Genomic DNA, 11,332 nt, shown 5'->3' on the forward strand with positions numbered 1-11,332 from the left:
ATAAGCATAAGCAAGATATGACTCCATACACATTTTATTCTGAGAAAGTAATTATTAATGATACTTTCTTTAAAAAACTCAGGGTATTAAGTTATCACTACATAAGTGTCCCTACTGGTAGTGTTAACCATAATAACATATTTAGAAGCTGTTCTGCAGAAAAAGTCTTTAGATTATATTCAGTTTAATTTGAAAATAATTTAACAGGAACATTTGAAATATTTTATAGTATATCTTGAGGGACATTTTAAAAATACAATTACCACTACAATAGGTTTGAATAAGCAAAGTGATATCTTTCAATATATTCTGACTACCTATGGCCTGCTTGATAACTATACTAGATACCAAGAAAGTTTATATCACAGGACATGAATTTTATTCTTAATAATGAAACATTAACATATGTGCACTATTTTTTTATTGCTACATGAGAATAGTTAAAAGTGCTATGTATATGTATTGGGGACATCAGTAAGATTACATTACATTTTAAAGTGTGACTAAACCATACTAAAGCAGAACATAAGTTTGAGTGTGGAGAGAGATGTGAGCTGGAAGGAATATCATAATAGGCCACATGGACAATTCTTATTCAATAATGGTATACAGTTATGTATATATATACATATAAATACATATATGTGTTATGTATCTGTGTATATACATATGTGTATGTATATACAAATATACAGACACATGTGTATCATCACAAAATAGCATGTGAGTATCTTTAGGATAGATTCTTTAAAGCTTTACTTAACAGTGTCAACAAGATAGATTAATTAGATAAAAACTTTTGAAAACGTTAAAGGAAGGCAAAAAATAAACACAAAATTTACCCTAAGCTAAAGCAATGTAAGAATTGTCAAACTGTTTTAAGTGTTTCCTATCACACAAAAAATGAAACTGAGAAACTGATTTTACATGAATAATTTTACACAAATCATTCACTGATTAGGTTTCATTGTTTCATTTTTTGTTTTTAGTGGCCATGACTGATAAGAATGATTTGTGACCTGACAGCCCACTAACAGTAAGTTCTGCGGTGTCCTGAGAAAAGTCCCATATATACTACCTCGTGATGAAAAATGGTACCTACTCTAGAACTGAAAGAGTTCATAAAGAAATATCACAGAAGTGTCTTTAAGGAATAATATTTCCAGAATATTCACTGACTATGATCTGTAACAAAGCACATTAAAAATAATTAAAACATTTGAAGCTACTTTCCTAATAAGCAATAATGAATTAAATTATGTCTGTGATAATGCAAAGGTTAGTGAAATTGTTTGTGTATCAGTGTGAATGTGTTAGACATATTGTGTAACTTCAGGTAAGACTAGTCGATGACATGCCCAATCTAGAGGTGATACAGAGCTCAAATGAACAGCAGTAGAGCAGTTTCCCGTGTGGCTGGGAAGAGTATGCCCTTGAATTCTGTGCTCACATATCAGTCTCTCACAGGACAAGACATTATCAGCCTTTCTTGGCTTCTCTTCTGGGCTCTAAGTATTGAAACTTCCATCATAAGAGTTATGATCTGCTTCTTCCCAGGATATATATGCACACTCTGCAAAAGTTCAGACATTTTCTTCTATAAACTAGATATTTATAATTTCTCAGATATTCATTCAATTTCTCAGCATGTGTTTTTTCAGAAAGTTGAAGGAAATTAAATAGAAACAAAACTCAAAGACAGATTGCTGTATTGCTGTATCAATATGCAGGTGTACATATATATTTTCTTCCAAATAACATATGAGTAACAAGTTAGGGAAATAACATAGGAAAAGAAAGGAGAAAGTATTGAAGATGAGAGGTGCTAGGAGGGAAATCAGGTATATTTGATTTATATATATAATTTTAAATAAGTTATTCTAATTATTATTTACATTTAGGAATTGTATTATTATCACTGTTTTATTTGATATAACACTTTATGAATCCTAGAAATTGTTAAGTGATATGAAATAGCGGCTTAAAGAAAACCAATAAGGAAATACAAAATTCAACCTGGGAAAAGCATAATTAATCCTCCCATAGGATGTGTTTTTTGATTATGAAGAGCTTGGGTATATTATCTTCTAGTAAAAGAGTAAAGCAATTTCACATTAATTTCTTTCAAATTTCTAAAATGTTTCAATCACAAAAAATGTTTTCCAAATTCCTCCTGAAATAGAACTTAATTAATTCACTAAACATTAGCTTTGAAGATGCATTTAATTGCTTGTTAAACGGCATGGAGAAATTGAATAAACAATAATGGCAATAACAAAGGTTAATCAGACAAATCGAGGGGGTCACAATACCGTGGGGAGGCATCAATGAAAGCAAGATAAGAGGAGCTAATTGATGGAAGGGTGACAAATAAAAAATCATGAGAAAAATTGGATGAAAAGATTGTTATTGAAGGATCCGGGAGTTTTAGTAAAGGTGGTGGAATTTGATTTACAGATTGAATATACTAAAATTATAATGAGCAAATATAGCAGGAAAATATACCAGAGAAAGAATTTGAGTGAAACACTCAGGTGGAAAGACCTATATTATGTTAAAAAGAATAGGGGTATCGATGGAATTAAGGGACATGGAAATGGGAGAAATGAAAGGTAAGACTGAAAAAAAGGAGGGAGCAGGTGAGGCTGCAGAGGCTCGTGGCACTTGCATGCCAGGCTGTAGATAAATTTCATCCTATGCCATCCAAGAAAGCAGTCAGATCATCTTTTCCTTTTTTACTTATCAGTGAATGACTGATTAATCAATGTATATTGAATGACTTATTGCTTATATTTAAATTGAATGACAATTTATATTGAATTTTTCAATGTATGACTATAAATCAGTTTGTAGATTTGTAGTTAATAGACATTAAAGAGACCAAAGTGACATGTCACACCAACTTGTTAACCTGAAAAATAAAACCATGCTTTTTCCCTTCTTAAAATGTTTTTGCATTTGAATTATATTTTCGTCACTAGTAATTTGAGTCATTCCTAGCACTATTTTATTCAACACCAATTTTACTTGCTGATTCCAGAATTTACATGAATTGAAAAATATGTTCTTCCATTCATTTTTCTTGCCTCTCTGCCTTTCAGTAATGAGTGAAGGAAGTGTAAAAACGTTTAGTTTTTCAGTTTCTAAAATGCTTTCACATGTAGAAATCAATACCAAAAGAATTCCACAAGGTAAGTGTCATCCTTATAGCCAATATACAAATGTAAACAGTCATGATGGTTAAATGGCATGTTCACGACATGAGAGCCTGTAAGTGTTAGAAGTCAGTCTATCATTCAAGTAAAGAGGCTTATGGAGCCTGGAATGAATCTGATACTACAGTCATTCACTACATGAGTGTGCTTTCAAGATTGTTTCAATGCAATAACTCTCCTAATGTCATAAATGGGTTTCTCCACCTGAAACATCCATCTCTGAACTGAGAATTCTCTGAAAAATTTTAATTTCTACTTTTTTATTAGTTTCTTGATTTTTTGCTTCATGTTATTGATGTATTACTAATATCCTCATGGCTTAAGTCTAATCCATCCTTCTTAAACATTTCTTTCTACCATTAGTCCAAGTGTTCTGCAGTCTTAGTAAAATGGCATGCCTAAGCAGAGATGGGGTAATGATTAAATCTAGGCTGAAGGTGGATAATGAAAGGGTATTGTCAGTATATCCCTATAAATCCTGCTTAAGCAAACCATCTGATTGAAATGGCAGGGCCCGATTTTGCTTAGAGACACATCTGAAATAGCAAAACAAGACAAATACAAGAATTTGCAAAGGAACTGTGAATTCATATATGCTTGGCAGGGGATTGTATTCATAAACCATAACAATCTTTCTCACAATTGATTTCTTTTCCCTGTTGCCCACTTATCTTACAGGATAAATGTTCTCTAAAAACTGACCCTGCGTATCTTCTTAATTTGAGTAACATCACATTTCTGAGGCTCTTAAATCCCTACTTCTGTCCACATAGCCTGAGTTCTTTATTATGGAGATGAACTTTCATTTTTTGCTTTTTAAAATTTCACTTAAGCTTTTAAAAATATTCATTCATTTTCTGAAATAAAATGACAGAAAACCTGGAAATCAAACTGGAATAAAAAGATTTTTCTTTAGATATTGGGAAAAAAGGAGTAAAAATAATGTGAGTAAGGACATCGTTCTCTGGAGGTAGGGTTTGGGAACAGTCACACATTTATGAATGTGCTATCATGATTACATAAATGTTTTGCACACATTTGATGTTTGAAGTGAAAGAATGGAATTCAGTCAAATGAATCCAGGCTTACCACAGGTCCAATGGTTTTCACTGATTCCATTCTGATAAGTGGATTTAGATAATATTATTGAATACTCTGCAGAATGCAAATTCAATAAATCCAAGTTAATGAGGTTAAGAAGAGAGATTTATAAAGAGTCAACTTTTGGAGCAGAGGTCTCAAAGACCAGAGAGGTAAAATCATTTTATCTGCTCTATGGAGTCTACAGACAAGTCTGTGGAGCAAATTATTCATCTGTGATAACATTGTTATTTTTTATTCAGAGCATTTCCATCTTATGCTTCTTATAAATTTCGTATCTCTACTGAAATGCTCCATATGTCTATGCCAGTTTCCATTTTCCCATCAGCTGCCTTTATCTATCAACCATTGTTATTTCAAATTTTCTGTCTAAAAGTTACAACTAATCCATCCCCAGATCTGGTCTTGAATGCATTGTTTTTTTTAAATGTGTCTTACTAAGCGCAGGGTTTATTGCTCAGGCAAGGGGGTTTCCGTCCCTCCCTCTGTGGTATCTGTCCTGTACTGGTACCTCATGTGTGAAGCAGTTTCCTTCCTCTTGAGCTGAGGTCCTTTGCCTTACCATTTCAAGCTGGCTTTCTGATCCTTTTCTAGAAGCAGGTGCTTTTACCGACTGTCGTTGCAGGGTACAGGGCAGGTTAGCTTTCTACTTTTCCCCCAGTAGCAGCTGAACTCTCCCAGGAATGGATGAACCGGGGGCGAAGGAGAGGGATGGTGGGGAAGCATTTATTACTCTCTCCTCAGCGGCAGCTGTCTATCAGTCCTGGAGTCAGGATAGCCAGGGTACCAGCTGGGTTTTATGTTTGTCCCGTAAGACCAGACATTTACCATCTTTTACTCATACATGGCCCAGAACAGGGATGGACTCCAGATCTTCCCACTAAACCCAAACTTTGACAGACCCTGTAGACCCATGCCACAGAAGGGGGTCTCTCAGGTCTTCTGAACTTTTCTTATCTTTCCAGGAACACCCAGTGGAAGCCAACAGAGTAATTGGCAAGTGTGTGTGAACTTCCATTCGTCTATGGCTACACGGGATTCCAGTCTCATGATAGCCTGCTCTTAAGCCTTGGAGTGTATTCAACTTTTCACTGATTTCATGGCTGCCACTCTTTCTTCTATGCTTTGCTAGAGGTGAAGTACAGTATGTGTCCCTTCTTTCTACAGAAGCAGGGCTTGTTACCTCTTAGAATCCATCACCTGATTGCTTTTTTAATTCAACTGTCTCATTCACTCAAGATGAGATACGACTTTGTAGCTTACCTCTCTTTTCCCTGCGTTTGTATGTGAGCTGTGTTGTTGTGCTGGACTGTAGCTCCGGGAGTAAGGCAGTTCCTTCCCAGGGCAAGCTCCCTATGAATCTGGTGAAACTGAAGAAGGGCAAGGGGAAGGGCAGGTTGGGTTAAAGGGTTTTACTGCTCCAAGCTCAGTCCCTTGCTGGGCTTCCCCTGATGCGCTCCCAACTCCTCCATCTCCAGCAAGTCTGCTCCATCCAACCCTCGAGTCACAGCACCTGCTCGCTTCTTCTGACCGCCCCTCCGGCAGGCCCCTGGTGGCTGGCGGGTACCAGACCAGTTAGGTACCTGGAACAGAGGGGAGGAGAGAATGGCATTTTTTTGCTCCACCCCCTGCCCTGGCTGCCATCCTGCTGTGGCCTATTGCACGTAAAAGGTCCCTCATCTGCAGACCACTATGGAAGCCAGGCGGAAATTCTGGGTGGAAACTTCCATTTACCCCACAGTGACTAACTTAAAACAGAAGCAGAACTCTGAGTAAACATTTAGAAGCTGATATCACAAGGTTTAATCATCTCTTTACAGATCTTTCTACTCGATTTTCATGGAAATTCGTTGCAGTGATTCAGTGAATCATTTGCCTGGTGCTTCTTTTGTCTGTTGGAATCTTAGCCATGACGTTTAAGTGAGTATGTAAAATAGAAATCAGCTTTTCCGTTACTCACACAATGAAATCTGTTAAAGAGAATACATTTTTTGATCATTAATCTATATGGAAAATTAGGTTATTTTTCCGAGTGTTCTGTTATATTAAATTCATTTTAAATCCAGAGTCTCTTTTTCTTCCTTGATCTACTAATTCATCAATTTCTGTCATCCCCAAAACACAGCAAGGTGGGATTTATCTTTGGTTTAAAATAGCATGGAATCAGGTAGGTCTAGAAGTTATGGCTAAGGATTTTAGACATTTTGTATTCCTAATTCTAAAAATGAAACTGAGGATAATTTGAGCTTAAAAAGGTAATGCTAAAATTAAAGTGAAGAAAGACAAGCTTATGGATGATGATGGATGAAAGGTACAAAAATAGTAATAATCAGAAGAACAAAATGGATAAATGTCAGCTAACTTAGTAGAAATGTATGTTAACCTGAATATGATCTTTTACATGGTAGTTGTCTTATTTTAGGAGCTAGTTCTTGGTCAATAATAACTTGTCACCAATCCTGGAGATGAAAATTTACATTGTTAATAGTTCAAAATGAAATAATTTTTAATCACAATTATGTATAACTCTTCTTTAAAAAATTGAGGTAATAGCTTTACTAAATGTGTGTTTAATGGTCAGTATGTTCTTAAATTATTAGAATACATTTAGTGGTGTACTCTTAAAATAGGCAATTTTGTATGTACTTCTGGAAGGAAAATGATTTAAATATGCATCATAGAATTTCAAAGTCAGAAGAGCCTAAGGAATGTATGATGACAAGCATGAAATATTTATAATAAAAATACCAATCTATTTTGATGAGCGAAACTTTTCTGATATGTCTGAAAAGCAAATAAACCTACCCGGAAGCTTATCCCTTCTTCATAAAATCCTGTCTTTTTAAATATTAACTATGGAAAAAGATTGACCCCAGAGTTAACAGAATAAATAGGCATCTTCCCCTGTCATTGACAGGAACAAGAACAGAAAGCTGAAGAAGAAAGAATTTATATGGAAAACATTCTGAGTGGAAACCCTCTCCTTAACTTGCAGGCCCATCCCAGCCTCAGGCCAATTTCAAAGTTAAAAGAAGGTACTCTACACCAATGGGTTGGAAATATATATATATATAAAGATTAAGAGTTTTATTGCAAACTATGTTCTGTAATCCCACCTTCCACTGATAACTCTTCTCTATCAGACTTGCAATAATGGAAGAAGGAAAATGAAAGAGAATAAACTTATTTTCAATAGAGATTTACAATAGCCAGCTATGTACGAGGTATTATTCAAAACACTAGGGACAGACCAAGGCACTGAGCCCTTGACCTTACAAAGCTTACATTTTAGGTGTATATGTCAGGGATCCCTAAGATTACCCTTCAAATTCAGAGACTCACACTAGGCCTCGGGCTCAGCATATGGTTGTACTCATGGCTAATGTGGTAAAAATACACAGTTATATCATAAGGGGAAAAGATACCAGAAGAATCCATGTGTGCACTTCCTTATGTTCTGTCCCTTTTGTAAAGTGTTGCACAAATTCTTGACCCCAGCAGTGCAAGTACAGTGAGGTGTTTTCTGCCCAGAGAGTGTACATTAGAGACTCAGTGCCTGAGGTTTTCACTAGGGCTAGTCTGGTAGGCAACGTCTGCACAGTACATACCAAAGTCCAGACTCCCAGAAGGGAAGCAGGTGTTCTGCATAGTCCATATTTGTACAGATAGTCTAGGCACAATGACAGAAGATTCCTGAAATCCAGGTTCGCAAATGCCAGCCACGGGGCAACCTCGTGAGCAGCCTAAGAATAACAGTCTTAGGCCTGATGTGTGAACTCTTTTCTATACCACGTGTGTTTGGAAGAGTGAAGTAGAAAGCTGAAGAGGGAGAATATAAGACAATAAATATTTTATGTAGTACTTCAAAAAGTAATACATAGAAAAGTATAGCAAAAAAGCTTATAGGAGGTGCTGAATAGGAGGCAGGTTGGTTATTTTATATGTGATCAAGGAACCCCATAGGCTTTCCTTTGAAACCATACCTATTTCTCACCACCACTGCTACCTTCTCCCTCTGGGGTGATGCAGTACCTCTCAGTTGTCTGCTTGCACCCCCACTACCTTCTCCCTCCCTACCCACAGTTTTTTTAGCAGCAGCATTGTGATCCATTTAAAATGAAAGGTCACAACCTTGCTCTGAAGTATCCAGTGGCTTCCTAACTCATTCGTGGTAAACTTTGAGTCCTTAACAATGGCCCATATGCTATAAAAACTTACAGCCTCCACGCAGAGGCAACAGAATAGTCAAGGAAGGATTTGCTGGGAAGGTGACGTTTTATCAGAGACCAGACTTCAAGGTATTTACCTAAGCAATTGAAAGGATTGAGATGGGGAAGAAAGTAAACTACTGTTGGAGGCAGGGGAGGTGACATCTTTAAGACCTGATAAGTTTAGGATGTTATGTATGTTTTTGTGGAAATGTTGAGTAGTCCAAGTTGGAGATGATGGATTTGGGAGTTGTCAATTTATAGAAGTTTTTCAAAGCCATGAAATTAGATGAGATCACTAGGGAATAGCTTTAGGTAGAGAAGTCAGAGGACAGCCTGGGATAATATTTAGAGATTGGGTAAATGATTAGCAATCATGCTTGGAACTGTGCCTGGTAGTATGAGGTGTTTAGTAAGTGCTGATTGATTGGATTTTGATGAAAAAAACTAGAATGAGGAGGAGCGGTTAGTGAGGAGGAGGAGAACCAGAAGAGACTGGCATGTTGGAAGCCAATGAAACAAAACACTGGAAGAGGCCTGGAGTGATGATCTAGGTCAAATACTGACGACAGGGCTGGTAAAATGAGTACCGTGAACTGGCCACTCGACTTAGCCACATGGAAGAGCAGTTTTGGTGTTGAGAAGGAGAAGCTAAAAGTTTATTGGGAGTGGGTTGAGAGAGTGGTCATAGGAAAATCTATTCAGATTATGTTTATATTAATATTAAACTATATAGTTTTTCTGCCTTTTTTGGATGTAGATAGAATCATTTGGAGGTCAAAATATGTCTTAATATGCAGATCATATTTGACCTAGTTGTGCTCAGCTTTTCATATTTCTGTGTACTATACCAATGATGACTTTGCTAACAATATTTCCAAAGGTGCCCCTATCCTTTATTTTCCATGTGCAGTTTCTTCTGGCATGCATACATGCATGTACAAAGAATGTATGTTCTAAATAGATATTGCCTTTCTACTATTATAAAGCAAGATTACAACCTATTAAGAATTATTTTTATTCTTTTGGGTGTAATCAGCACATCAAATGATGTACATGTTGAGTATCTTCCTGTGTAATGACTAAGTTTTGCAGTTTGCATGCTGTTCTTGTTTCCGGAAACAAACATTATAAAAGCATTCTATTTCCTTTTTTTCCCTGAGGTGGGACGATGATGTTGTTTTCAAGAACTGTGCAAAAGGTGTAGATGATCAGAAGAAAGACAAAAGATCTGTAAATGATACACTGCGATCAGAATTTCACAAAAAGTTCATGGAGAAATATATTAAATAGTTCAGTTTTATGTGCTTTACAGTTTAATAAGACTGTAGAATGTACACGGTCATTCGGACTTAATTTTGGTGGTGGGTTTCTTCTTTTTTTCTCTTTTCTCCCATCGAAGTTTTGTATAGGCTTTCTTAATTTTAAGGTCCAAAATATCTTTTCCTTTATTGATACCTTATTTGATAAGGACTTGGGAATTGGTTTAACCCAGTTTCTGGTCTCTGAATTTGTCCATTCACGTTTTCTTTTTAATACAGGAAAGGGAATCTGGCTGGAATAAATATTTTTAATAATCTAAAAAACCGTATCTGTCCCCAGCTATTTTGTTGAAATGTATGCTGTTTATGACACATTGCATGTTTTGTGTATTATATTTCCTTGTGCATTACCTTCTCTCCCCATTTCTCTGACATTGGATTAAAGTTAGTTAATTTGTGATATCTTCTCCAGGTTTTCTAAGATTATGATGAACGATGGAAGGGATCCCATTTTGAATCACATGTCGGTATGGAAGTGTCATCAACCACCAAGCTGCTTCAGTGGGTGCCCAAGGATGTGATGGGGTACCTGCACCCCCGAAGTGCAGGCGTTTCTTTCTTTTCTGTTGGTGCAAGACAGGCGCTCCTTAAGCGTGCCTACGAAGCATGTGATACTTGTGTTCTGAATACTCAGCTGCCATGTTTCTCTTGAATGAAGTAGAGTTTACACATTGATAAACTTTAGCTACAAAGCCTAGAAAGATTAACATCCAATGATACATGTAATAAAACCTTTGGAAATAGGATTTTGTTTGCTTGTATGTTATCTTGGAGGATAAAAATGTGGGATGTGGGAGTATGTCTGTATACCTGGGAAATGAAGTTTTCCTAAACCTGGGCTGTGATCTTTGATAGAAAACTTGGGACCAAATAGTGAGCCTTTTACAGATAGAGACCCATTCGTAGGATTCCTCAGCTGTGAATTGATGTGGAGCTTAAGGTTAAAGGTAAAACTTGTAAAGCAAATACAGTATGGCATTTATCACTGGCTATTTATTTAAACCATTTTCTGTGAGACCTCATGCACTACTCCACGTTTCCCCAGGGGACACTGGACGTAGGCTGTATGTAGCCTGAGTCGGGAGAGCTGGAGATGCAGCCCAGGTCTTGACTTCACATTCATACTCTTCATTTTTTCCAGCTGAGGTATTTACACAAAACTTTGAATACAGTTGTGTATTTTAAAAGCCTTTAACAATATTAAAACCTTGTTTTTGAAATATGTCCAACTTTACAATTTTTAAGTGCCTTTGCATTCATTTCAACTTCATAGTGTCACTTATGTAAGAGGGAAATACGTTAAGGAAAATGAAAACTCTGGCTGAGTTACTGGATCAAGGTTACTATGGGATGGGACACGTATAATTGCCTTAAAACTATATGAAAATATGCTTTAAAATGTGAGAGGCATGATGAGATTTCCAAAACTTGTTGTTGGGTTTATGAGTAAAGCCTGAGGAAAAGAACTGGCAGCACTTAATTGCAT

At 36.4% G+C, this 11,332-nt stretch overlaps 1 long non-coding RNA gene across 1 annotated transcript; it reads left to right on the top strand.

Moving 5' to 3' along the window:
- The first annotated feature begins 6,311 nt into the window (after window positions 1-6,311).
- Window positions 6,312-10,592, top strand: LOC140846429 (uncharacterized). Its single transcript, XR_012125513.1, has 2 exons — window positions 6,312-7,351; window positions 9,688-10,592. It is a non-coding gene; the product is annotated as an uncharacterized lncRNA (long non-coding RNA).
- Window positions 10,593-11,332: the final 740 nt, after the last annotated feature.

This window comes from Manis javanica, chromosome 15 (assembly GCF_040802235.1).
Source record: "Manis javanica isolate MJ-LG chromosome 15, MJ_LKY, whole genome shotgun sequence".
Taxonomy (NCBI): Eukaryota; Metazoa; Chordata; class Mammalia; order Pholidota; family Manidae; genus Manis; species Manis javanica.